A 12,400-nucleotide genomic window follows, 5' to 3' on the forward strand; every position below is an offset into this window, starting at 1 on the left:
GGATTGGTACAAGTTCGAATAAGGTATTAGGTGGTATTGGTGCTTTTGGTTGAGGCCCCGGGGGCCTCGGGATGATTTCGGGTGGTTAACGGAGGAATTTGAAGTTAATGCAGCAGCTGAATGTCCCTCTTCTGGTATTTTCGCATCTGCGGCTTGGGAACCGCAGATCGCGGCGCCGCAGAAGCGGCTATTTGGCCGAAGAAGTGGCTTGTCCCCTTTTCCCTCAGAAGCCGCAGAAGCGGTGCCACTTCCGCAAAAGCGGAGCCGCAGAAGCGGCTTAGGCTTCGCAGAAGCGGAGCCGCAGAAGCGGCCCTGTCCCCTTTAATGAAAGCCACAAAAGCGATTGCTTTTTCCGCATAAGCGGGACCGCAGAAGCGGTCCCTTGTCCGCAGAAGCGGAAACGCCTGTTCAGAAATATCAATTTCGAGGGTTTAATTTCATAAGTTTGAAAATCGATTGAGAGCTCGGGAGAAGGCAATTTTGAGTGGGTTTTGAAGAGAAAATCATTGGGTAACGTTTCCTTGATCCCTTTTCATTATATTTCATCATTATATAGCTAAATACATCATTGGAATTCGAATTTAGGATCAAAAGTTGGTTAATTTGGGGTAAAACTTCATACACCAAACTATTGGGTTTTGAGGGGGCATTTGACCTCCGATTTGGGAGATTTTTTATATGGTTAGACTCGTGAGAGTACGAGGGTTCTGAAAATGTAAAAATTATCCGATTCCGAGATGTTGGCCTGAGGGGCGTTTTGGTCATTTTGCCTAATTTCACGCCTTAGCTTTGAATTAAATAGTAGAATCAGTTTCTTGAGATGTTATTTCCAATGTGTGATTTAATTGAATAGATTTGGGCCATTTGGAGTCGAGTACTCGTGGCAAGTACGTGGTTGCTAGTTGATTTTAGCCGGTTCGAGGTAAGTATCTTGCCTAACCTTGTGTAGGGGACTTCCCCTTAGGATTTGAGTCTTCTTTGTTGATTGTATTCCCTGTACGCGAGGTGACGAGTGCGTGCTCGGATTTATTTGTGGAAAATTGCCCCTTTTAGGCTCTTAGGTTCTTGTAATCATCGAATATGAGGTTGTTCTTGATACGATTGAATTCCCTGTTATTAGTTCCACCTCTACACGACTTGGAATTTATCTGCCCTTTTTGGTTATTCTTGTTGCCTAAATGACTTTTACTTGTTTAACTGTAGACATTTGCCCTTCTATAGTCACATTATCATTCCTAACTGCTTGTCTTTATCTGAAAAGTATTATTGCTATCTGTCGTGTAATTAATTGGTCTTAATTGGAAAGAAGTTAGGTATCCTATGTTTAGCTGATACTTCCTTAATTGTAATTATTTGATTCATGTTAACTTCCTTGTTGTAGAACTGAGTATTATGGAATCGTTGTTTCGTATTATTTCTGCCTTGTTGAGTTGTTCTTATTGCGCTTAGTATTTCCCTGTTACAGTTATTTCCTTGTACGTTAGTTGTACCGTCTTTTGGTGAACTGAATCTCTTGAGTTGATTCTCTTGCTTTGTTCCTGCATATATTGTCATTTGTTGATATTGTGATGCATGAGGTTTCTGCCGTGCGATTGTTGATATTGTGATGCACGAGGTTTCTGCCGTGCGGTTGAGAATATTGTGATGCACGAGGTTTCTGTGGTGCGGTTGTTGATACTGTGATGCACGAGGTTTCTGCTGTGCTATTGTGAATATTGTGATGCACGAGGTTTCTGCTGTGCGGTTGATTTTGAAGGGTTGCACGAGGTCTTTGCCGTGCTGTTGTTGTTATTGATGTTTTGCACATGCGGCGCAATAAGGCGGGATATGTTATATGCTTATATGTGGGTTGCGCATGTGGCGGAATAAGTAGGGGACATTGTGATGCACGTGTGGCGAAATAAGGCGGTACCTATTATCTTATTATTTGCACACGTGGCGAAATAAGATGGGCTATGTCAGGGGATGATTGTAGGGAATTGTGACGGCCTGTGGAGGCATTCCTATTTGTTTAATAATGTGATTGTGGGTTGCTTACCGGTATGAGCTTTATTGCTTGGAAGTTGTGAGGAAACATCGCACGTGCGGTCCGTTCTCCTTTTCATGTTTACTAGCAGGTAGAATTTTGTTAGAAACATTTCCACAAGCATACACGTAGCTGAACACCCCATTAGAGGTGAATTCCTCCCGATTTTTCTAAGGGTGGAGGTACGCCCTCGTTTATCCATTATATTTGTGAGAGTGGCCCTAGTTAGCCAGTTAGTTGTCGGTATGACCATGATTGATGGGGCACAGGATGCCAATTGTTAGATTCCAGATGCTGGGTCTTCGCGAGTTGTGGTTTGTCCGAGACTTGGTAAAATTGTGGAAAGAGTTGGATAAGACCTTTGTGAACATCATTGTAGGATATGAGTTATTGACTTGTTTTCCCATTGCTGTGTTGTGACCTTAGGATTTGGATTGTGATTCTGCCGTCATTTCCTATCCTCGTTTATTATATTCTCGTTGTTACTTGTTGTATTTTTCCCTTATTGTGAATTGTAGCATTCTTGGCCATTCATGCAGTCTTTACATATTTATATGTCATTTCCATTATTCCTATGATTATACTGTTTATTGACCGGTAGGTGCCTTGACTGTTCCTCGTCACTACTCCACCGAGGTTAGTCTTGATACTTACTGGGCACCGCCGTGGTGTGCTCATGCTACTCTTCTGCACACTTTTGTTGTGCAGATACAGGTACTCCCACTCATTTCTGTTAGCCTTGGAAGGAGGCGTATCGGTAGAGACTTCGAGGTATATCTGCTACGTCCGCAGACCGAGGAGTCCCTTTCCAGCTTTCTGTAATAAGTATAGCTCTTTCAGTATTTCTCCTTTGTATAGATATTCTTGAGTCAGAGCCTCTTATGTATCTCTTAGCTTGTGATTTGTGAGTTCTCGGGTTTTGGGAATGTTGTTAGCTTCGAGAATTGTTATGGTATGTGTCGAGCGGCACCTTAAACACCGTTTTATTTTACTAGTTCAGTTTTATTGCAATTATGGTTTATCTTCCGCATTGTTAGGCTTACCTAGTCGTAGGGACTAGGTGCCGTCACGACTTGTTCACGGAGGGCGAACTGGGGTCGTGACAAGTTGGTATCAGAGCTCTAGGTTCATAGGAGTCACAGATCACAAGCCGGTTTATTGGAGTCTCGTGGATCGGTACGGAGACGTCTGTACTTATCTGCGAGAGGCTATGTAACCATTAGGAAAATTCCACTTCATTTGATTTCCCTATCGTGCGAGATTTTTTACGTCTACAATCCTAAAGCTCTGTCTTATACTCTCTCACAGATGGTGAGGACACGTACTACCCGAGGTGATCAGGCACCCGCGCCCCCTGCTGCAGCCGTCGGAGGTCGGGGCCGGGGTAGAGTTCGAGGACGCGCACGTGGTGCAGCGAGAGCACCTGCGCGAACTGCCGTTGAGGTACCACCAGCAGATCCAGCCGGAGCCCAGGCACCTGACACGCCTACTGCTACTACTACTCCAGTCCTTCAGGAGACTTTGGCACAGTTCATGAGTATGTACACCACTTTGGCTCAAGCAAGATTGCTTCCCCTTGCTGCAGCCACATCCCAAGCCGGGGGAGGAGCACAGACTCCCGCCGCCCGCACTCCTAAGCAGCGAGCGCATGTTGATCAGGTCCCAGAGATAATTCCTGCGCCGCCTGCGGCACCAATTCAGCCCGAGGGCATGGCAGTGGCTTCCGAGCAGAAGCAGATGAGACTAGAGAGGTTCAAGAAGTATGATCCTCCGGTGTTCAGTGGATTAGCATCAGAAGATGCCTTGGGGTTTCTTGATGAGTGTTACTGTATTCCCCGTACTATGGGTATCTCTAGATCGAACGGGGTTTCTTTCACTACTTTTCAGCTTCGAGGAGCCGCCTATGATTGGTGGCGCACCTATGAGTTAGACAGCCCAGACGAGGCAGCTTCACTGACTTGGACCCAGTTTTCAGATATGTTTCTGAGAGAGTTTGTTCCTCAGAGCCTAAGGGGTGCATGGCGCGCGGAGTTTGAGCATTTGCGCCAGGGTGCTATGACCGTCTCGGAGTATGCTGTCCGTTATACCAGTTTGGCTAGACACGCCTCAGCCTTGGTTTCTACTGTTCGCGAGAAGGTTCGCAGTTCATTGAGGGGCTCATTCCTAGCATCAGGTCCAGCATGGCCTGTGAGTTGGAGATGGATATTCCGTATCAGCAGGTGGTGAATATTGCTAGGAGGATAGAGGGTATGCATGCTAAAGAGAGAGAGGGCAGGCAGGGTCATGAGGGAGAGAGCAGCCGAGATCAGGAGAGAGAGCTTGAGGAGGCGAGGAGGCCTCGTAGGCCGGTGAGATATACTGGTCCTTATTTTGGAGGCAGGGTGCGTCATGGTAGAGGTTTTGCGGGTCAGCCAGTTCAGTTCGCGCTTCAAGCTTTGCATTGTAACTCAGGAGCTCATAGGTCTCAGAGTACCCGCATCGCACAGTTCCCACCGCCTCATCAGCAGAGAGGGTGCTTTGAGTGTGGAGATACTAGCCACATGATGAGAGATTGTCCCAGACTTCGGACCGGTGTGTCCCAGCGAGGTATTCNATATATATAATTTTGAATTTATAGATAAAGTTCTAAAATTCGAATTTAAATTAAAAATAAAATTTATCTTTTTTTATCATGTTATCATACTTAATTCGGTTAATGATCATATGCAATCACGTTAGGAACTTTTGTTATTTTTTCTAATTATTTAAATTTTATTACGCCTCTAGCAAAAAAAAAAACTACTTCATATAAGTATAAAACTCTTTCACATTTAAAATCCTATAAGTATAGTTCTTTGAAATACTATAGCTAGATTTGAATAAAACGAAATTCTTTTAAAATAAATGTAATATATAGGGTACACGTCTATGTTTATCTAAATACCAAAAAAGAGTTTACAAAACCAAATAAAAGTTTACTTACATATATAATAAAGTAAACATACATGCTGGAGAAAGAAACATCACAAAATTGTCAATACTAAAAAAAAAAAATTGTTTCTTTTTTCTTCTTGAAGAATATTTGTTTGAAGAGTCAATTTGCATAAATGGACATCAAACAAATAACAAAACTTTGGCTGTACAATTGTTATCATTAATTTCAATTTAGCACATTCAAGGAATTGAAGGGTATATGCTGAAACCCCTTCATTTAGCTGTAGTCAAGCCAATATTGCAAGGGTATAATATTTTTTTCGTTGAAGAATATTAGTTTTTAATCATTAGATTATGTGAAAGGTTTTTCTTTCAAACTCAACAAGAGATAAATTGGTTTCTATAGCACTTTTAAGTGTAACAAAGAGTATCTATAAAGAAAAAAATTGGTATGACGTGAAATAATTTTTTTTTAAATGTAGACAAATTATTTCGAATAAAATCTTTAATTTTTTTAATTCAAAGATAATAAAAAGATAAGACATTTTTAAAAATTAGTAGAGAGTTTTAAAATTATTATAATAGAAGTTATATCATGGATAAACTCAAAAACCCGATATCTTATGGAATATTTACATAGTATCCGGCCATATTTATTGTTTACTTTTTATAGCTAATATAAATAGATGATATACCGACAATACACGATTATACACATATTATATATGGATTATATATAAATTACACATCATTAAATTTTTTAATTTAAGTGGTCGGGCACCTATTTAGGCTGATTAGATAAAGCCAAAGAAAAATATAAAATAATTTCTACCAAAGACTAAAAATATAATTAAAGTTCATATATAGACAATTTTTATTAAAACTCATCCTTTTATAGTGAAATAAATTAATTTTTTGTAACAAAAGAAATAATGACATAAAAAATAAGATAAAACAAAATAAATATTGAAAAAAATGTTAGAAAGATCTAAAAACGAGAAATAAAGGATGACAACAAATTTCTTTTTATGTTTCATCTTTGTTGAGTATAAAAAATTTGAAAGTTAATCTCATCGATTTCAAATATTTTTTTTCCAACTCAAATACATAGATTAAGATAAGGATATCTTAGAATATTTTTTTTTAATTTACATTGTGTCATTTTTAAAAAATCACTATTACTAACAAACTGATATGATATTCAAATTTGAATTGGAATGCAAATTTTAATGAAATGAGACCAATCAGCCTGAGTAATTTTTCAGGGAAGATCATTTCCAAAATCCTCACTAAGAGATTGGCTCTTATCTTGCCCAGACTTATTTCTCAAAACCAAAGTGGTTTTATNTCCAACTCAAATACATAGATTATAAGATAAAGATATCTTAGAATATTTTTTTTAATTTACATTATGTGTCATTTTTAAAAAATCACTATTACTAACAAACGATATGATATTCGAATCTGAATTGGAATGCAATTTGAGTAGTTTGCATTGAGGTTAAGCCAAGAATGGTGTCGAAAAATAAACTACTTGACAATTTTAAGACAATATATGCAATGTTATATAATAATAATCAACTAATTTAATATTTAATAATTCAAAGAACAATTTTTTTGTATATATAGGGTATTAAAAATTCAAATTCTAAGGCTAGAGATATCGATAAACTTAAAGTGGAGTCATACTGAAATAAATCCGGCCAAAGAATCATTTAAATTTTTAGATAGCGGATTAAAGTGAATTTTAAATTAAGGATAATATCTTCACTTGCATCATTATAAAGATAATCATTATTATAATATATATATATAAAGTTTTAGAAATTGAAATTACAAAATAGAAATATTTTTTGAAAGATAAAATCATACCAAATAAGAGTTCAAGCTGTAGTATAAGAGTCACGTTGTAATCAAAGAATCGTTTATATCGTGTCAACCTTTGTGCTTTGCCATAAATATGTGTTATTAGTTCACTTTGTGGCTATTTTTAGGTTCCAATGACACCTATGAGAATAGTGCAAAAATAAATTATCACTACGAGAATTGAGAAAATGTTACTCTTTTTTCATGTAGTGTTTCTTAATTAATATTTGACGATTATCTATTATTTAGAAGGTTTAATTGTTAAGTATTTACATATAATTCAAACAACTCAGATATTTAACATGGTTAATATCAAATATCAAAATGGAGTAAAAGAAATTCACTAGCTAAAGAATTCTTTATATTTTTAGATAGCCAATTAAATGAGTTTTGAATTAAGAATAATATTTTCAATTACATTATTATAAAAATAATTATTGTTGAAAAATAATGTTTTAGAAACTAAAATTTTAAGAAAGCAATATTTTTTAAGAGATATCAACACACCAAATAAGAGTTAAAGTAGTAGTAAAAGAGTTAAGTCTTATCCAAAGAGTCATTCATTGTCTCAATATTTCATTGTTTTGCCATATATATGAGTTATTATTTTGCTTCCTCGCTATTTTTAGGATCCAATGACACTGGCAAAAATGGTATCAAAAAAGAAAATTAGAAGAAATGGTTAATTTTTTTTCATGTAGTTAATATCCAATGATTATCTATATTTACTGAGAAAGTGTAAATTTTAAGATTATTTACATACAATCCGAATAACTTAATTATTTGACATGATTATTGTTCGCGCATCCGCGCAGGTACTAATACTATTTAAACAGGTAAAGATATAGTAAATTATCAAACCACTTGAAGAGGATAATTCTAGCCTTGATAAAATATCCTCCCTCGATCTGGACTCACAGTAACTAAACACTGATGGACAAGAATAAGAACTTTGAATAACAAAGAAAATAACAATATATTGCCTTGGTATGCGTGCATTACCATGTGTCAATAAATAATTAGACTCCCATGCATATACCAGTGGAGTTTTAATAATTCTATAAAAGGTAAAAAGTCTTCTGTTTAACTAATCACTAGTTCTCTATCGATGCGTGCCGAGATCTACGCCGTGATATCTGGCCGGTCGCAGATATCACGGCCTTATGTTGGTCGTGCTTGGTTGCCCGACAATGTTTTCCGATGTCTTTTGGGATTTGGATCGATCCTGGATCATGGCCCCGATATTCTCGAGGGTGGGCGTCATGCCCCCAGATTCTAGCTCGATGAGACCTTTGCCTCGACTTTGGTTCCTTATCATCACGTCTTTAGCTCGATTTTATCTTATCAAAAGTCGAGGCGTTCCACAAGACCGGTTTTACCCGTATATAGATAGTCCCCTTATTTTTCGGAAAGTAAGTTTTACGGAAACGAAGAGGAACGACATGAGCTCTTCCATCCCTTCTTCAACACGCAATGACACAAAACGACAAAGAAACTGAAACGTCCCGTCAGTCGCGTCATAATGAACCCAAATGTGTGTCGTCTAGTCCCTAGATGCGGAACGGCGCAAAGCCTCTATAAATACTCCTTCCTTCGTTCATTTTTTACTTTTGACCAAGCTTCTACCTTTGATCTTTCAAGATATCATTGTCTTCCTTCATTCTCCAACATTCTTACCTTCGTTCTCCAAGTTGCAACCTTTTCTTTCTCCCCTCACTTAAGTCAGTGTGCTTGATTTTCTTAGCAAGTTCTCACCCTTCATCTCCTCATTCTTCTTCATCCTTTCAGACCCTTTTATCCAGATAAAAATGGTGAAAACTTCCAAGTCGTTCCCCAGAAAGGTGCTCCTTATTCTTCGCAGCCCACCACCGAGGTTGATGAGACCGTCTCCGATGTGGTTGTCCTCGAGAGGTGCGCTCCGAGAGCGGCCACAGATAAACCGACGGTCGAGCCCCCCTTGAAAATGTTTGTCCTCGAGGGGTGTTCGGTTAATGACGACTTCAAGGTCGAAAAGCCCTCTTAGGTTCAAGGCCGTTGCAAGGCGGTTTCACGGTACATCTGCTCCATTACCGAGGTCATTCTTCCACTGGTTTGAAAAGACTACGGCTGGATGGATAAGGACGTAGTGATTCCGGTCCTGATGACGACATTACTACCCATATTGAGGGATATCCGAGTGTTTACACTTATCCATTTATATTAGGCCCGGTGGACCCAGTCATCTTGGACTTTTGTAGGAGGTATGACGCACGCCTCGACCAAATCCACCCACTGTTGTGGAGGATCGTGATCCTCATTCGATTCTTTGTGAACAAAAAATGATTAATGCATATTCACCATTGATCATCTACTCCTCTTGTACAGTTCGCGAATCTTCCAACGGGGACTGATAAAGCTTGTACATCGGGCCAGCAAAGCCCATTTTCAAGTATTGACGAGGACCGAGATTAGGATTGGCAAGGACTTTTTGTCCGGGTGAGGACCGCTGACCTGTTACCTACCAAGTGGAGGCCATTCCCCGAGAAGTGGAATGTATCACGTAAGTATAACTCCCTTTTAAACGTCGATTCTATGTTTTATCTTTCTTTTTTCTCATCGGTGTTTGCTGTGGTGCAGCCCTCGATCGAGTCCCATACGCCATTCCTTGACTCAAGGAGTGGATCGGAGGCATTTGTTCGCAGATGGCTTATGCCGAGCGCTCGTGGCGTGAGCTCTAGAAGGGCCGCTGGGAGGCCCATTCTTGTGGTAAGGATCCTTTTCTTGGATAAGTAGCACTAGGATTTCCTTTTCAACACTATGTTTTCATTCCTTCATTTCTCATTTTTGCAGGTTTACCTAAGACGATCAAGCTTAGGCCCTTAGTAGGGGGTGAGGGCCTACCCGCCGATCCTTCTGCTTCGAGGCAGCCGAAAGCGCAGTAGGAGAAAAGAAAAGAAGGAGGGCTACGAGTTCCCCGAGCTTGGAGAAAAAGAAACCAAGGATAAGGTTGGCTCATAAGCCAAAGGAAAGCTCCAGTTATCGGGTGCCTGACTCGGACTTGCTTTACCGTCTCATGGACGAGCCCGAGGAGGAAAAAATTCTTGTGTCCTGCGAGTCATCCATCCCCGAGGAGCGGATAGAAGCTGAGGGGGAAACAACGGAGGCTAATCCCCCTCAAGTTCAGGAGGTTGGTGCAGAGGTGAGGGCCGAAACCTCTCGAGATTCTGACTCCGCTCTGCCCGGTGTTATTGAAATTTCGAGATCGCCTTCGTTTACAGAATCCATGTTCAATGAAGGCCAAGCGACGAAGGAGCGATCTAACGAGGGGGCTTATGGAGCGGACGATCCCCTCTGTTGCTTTTTTGATGGTGTGGACTCAACCTCCTTGGAGGACTTCACCGGGTTGGTTGACATAGAGGTACTGAGGAAAAGTCCATCCTTGGAGGTTGGCGGGCCGAACTCGAACCCAAGGTTGATCAGTCTGTTCCCCACTCCGAGCGTGGATCTTGGCCGAAAGCGGTCAGTTATTATCACCATCTCGAATGACGCTCGAATTCTTTCCGCCCATGTCGGTGTGGCTAGCTACCTCCTATGCCTGGTAACCGAAGAATATCATGCAAAAATGAGCGAGGTGGATGCGCCGTGCTTGTTCAACGAAGCACAACAGGCACTGAATCGGGTAAGGTGTCATTACACTCTTTTATCTTCAAATTTAGTTTTTGATAACTCGAACGTCTTTCCCTTTTCACACTTTTGCAGGCTTCGGCACTCCACCATGAAACCTTTCTCCGGTACCGGGCTAAGCTTAGCCAGCTCGAGGCCGAGGTCAAAGAGCTTTCTGAGAAAAGGGATATGTATAAGCTTCTCAGCGAGCAATGCGAAGGAGAAGTCATGTAACTGTTAGTAGACTGTATTTGTAAAATAATTCTGGAAATATAAATGAATATAAACAGAAATGAACATAAACAGAAATGACATAAAACCAATTCGAGCCCACTGAATTCACAGTGTTTCCTTAAGGAATTTAATCCCCTCCTAGTACCCAAGGTTATGGATTATTTCCTCCCAGGATAGAACGAATTACACACTGGTGTAGTGGTACTTCAAACCCCAGTGTTTCAGCGAACACAAAGTTCGGTAGCAAATCACACTTACTTTTTACTTTGTTTGATGCTAAAAGTATGCAGAAGAAGGAGAGAAAACTCAGAAAATCGTAGTGAAATTCTGAGCAGAATAGTGTTGTATTTATAGCCAAAGTTGGGCTGAAATATGAAGAGGTGCAACTCTTCAGAATGGCTGTTTATGCAAAACTCCCACAGCATAAATGCCATTACATAAATGGCCATTTACTCAATAATAAAGAGGAAAAATAAAGAGGAAAAATTGAAGAGGGTAGTTACTTTTCTGTTACCTAACAAATAAATTTGGTCCAAAAAGATAATCAATCAATCGATCATTTGACCAAATCCAAATCCAAATCCGAATCCGAATCCGAAGCCGAAGCCGAAGCCGTAGCCGAAGCCGAAGCCGAGCCGAGCGAGCGATGACGACGACGGCGCGAGGCTTGCCTTCTTCTAAACTCTTTAAGAGCTAGAAGAAGAGAAATTGCTTATATACCCATAAAAAACCTCTTCCTCTTCCAATATGGGACAATGCCCATTTGCCAAGGGGGGGAACTTAAAATTTCATTCCCCTCCATTTCCCATTCACCCTCTTTTAAGTATTTAATATATATTAATTAAATACATCCAAAACCCAACAATCCCCCACATGAATGGGGAATGGCTATATCACGGAAGTATGCATGAAAAACTGTGTGATTCGCAAGTAAGGATTAATTGCATCTGGATAAGTAGGTTTCCCTTTGAACTTTCCGTAGTGAACTTATATCGGATATACTCGATCAATCGGTAGATTTGATATCTTTGAACCGTCGAACATTAGTGTATACCTAGACAACCATAAGTCACACAACCAACCTTAACCGTCTTTGGTTCTCATTGTTGTGTTCGTTTCAGCCATGAACACCGCCTGGTTTCATAAGTGCGTAGAGAACTGGCCTTACAATGTTCTCCTTGAGCGGCTAACACTTCACACTTACATAGGTGAATCCTAAACGTGCCATCCCGTAGATACACTATTTGATATACCCCGTATCAAATTTAGAAATTATTAAAAAGCCTTAATGCTTTATCCTTGGTACTGAACATTGTCTCATCACGAGAATGGACCAAAAGTTTAGTTGACAATGTTGAACCGTCATAAATGACTTTGTTTGATCTCCTTGAACCTAGATCTTGGGATCTCCAGTCTTCTAGGTGGAGTTACCGCCACTATGACTTGTTCTCGGCCACAGTACCATTCCCCTTGATGACTTCTCAACTACCTCTCTAGTTAGGCCTTTTGTAAGTGGATCCGACACATTATCACTTGACTTTACATAGTCAATCGTGATAATTCCTCTAGAGAGTAATTGTCTAACGGTTTTATGTCTTCGTCGTATATGGCGAGATTTACCGTTATACATAACGCTCCCAGCCCTTCCAATTGCCGCTTGACTATCACAATGTATGCATATTGGTGCCAACGGTTTGGGCCAAAATGGAATATCTTCCA

This window comes from Nicotiana attenuata, unplaced genomic scaffold, assembly GCF_001879085.1.
Source record: "Nicotiana attenuata strain UT unplaced genomic scaffold, NIATTr2, whole genome shotgun sequence".
In the NCBI taxonomy this organism is placed as follows: Eukaryota; Viridiplantae; Streptophyta; class Magnoliopsida; order Solanales; family Solanaceae; genus Nicotiana; species Nicotiana attenuata.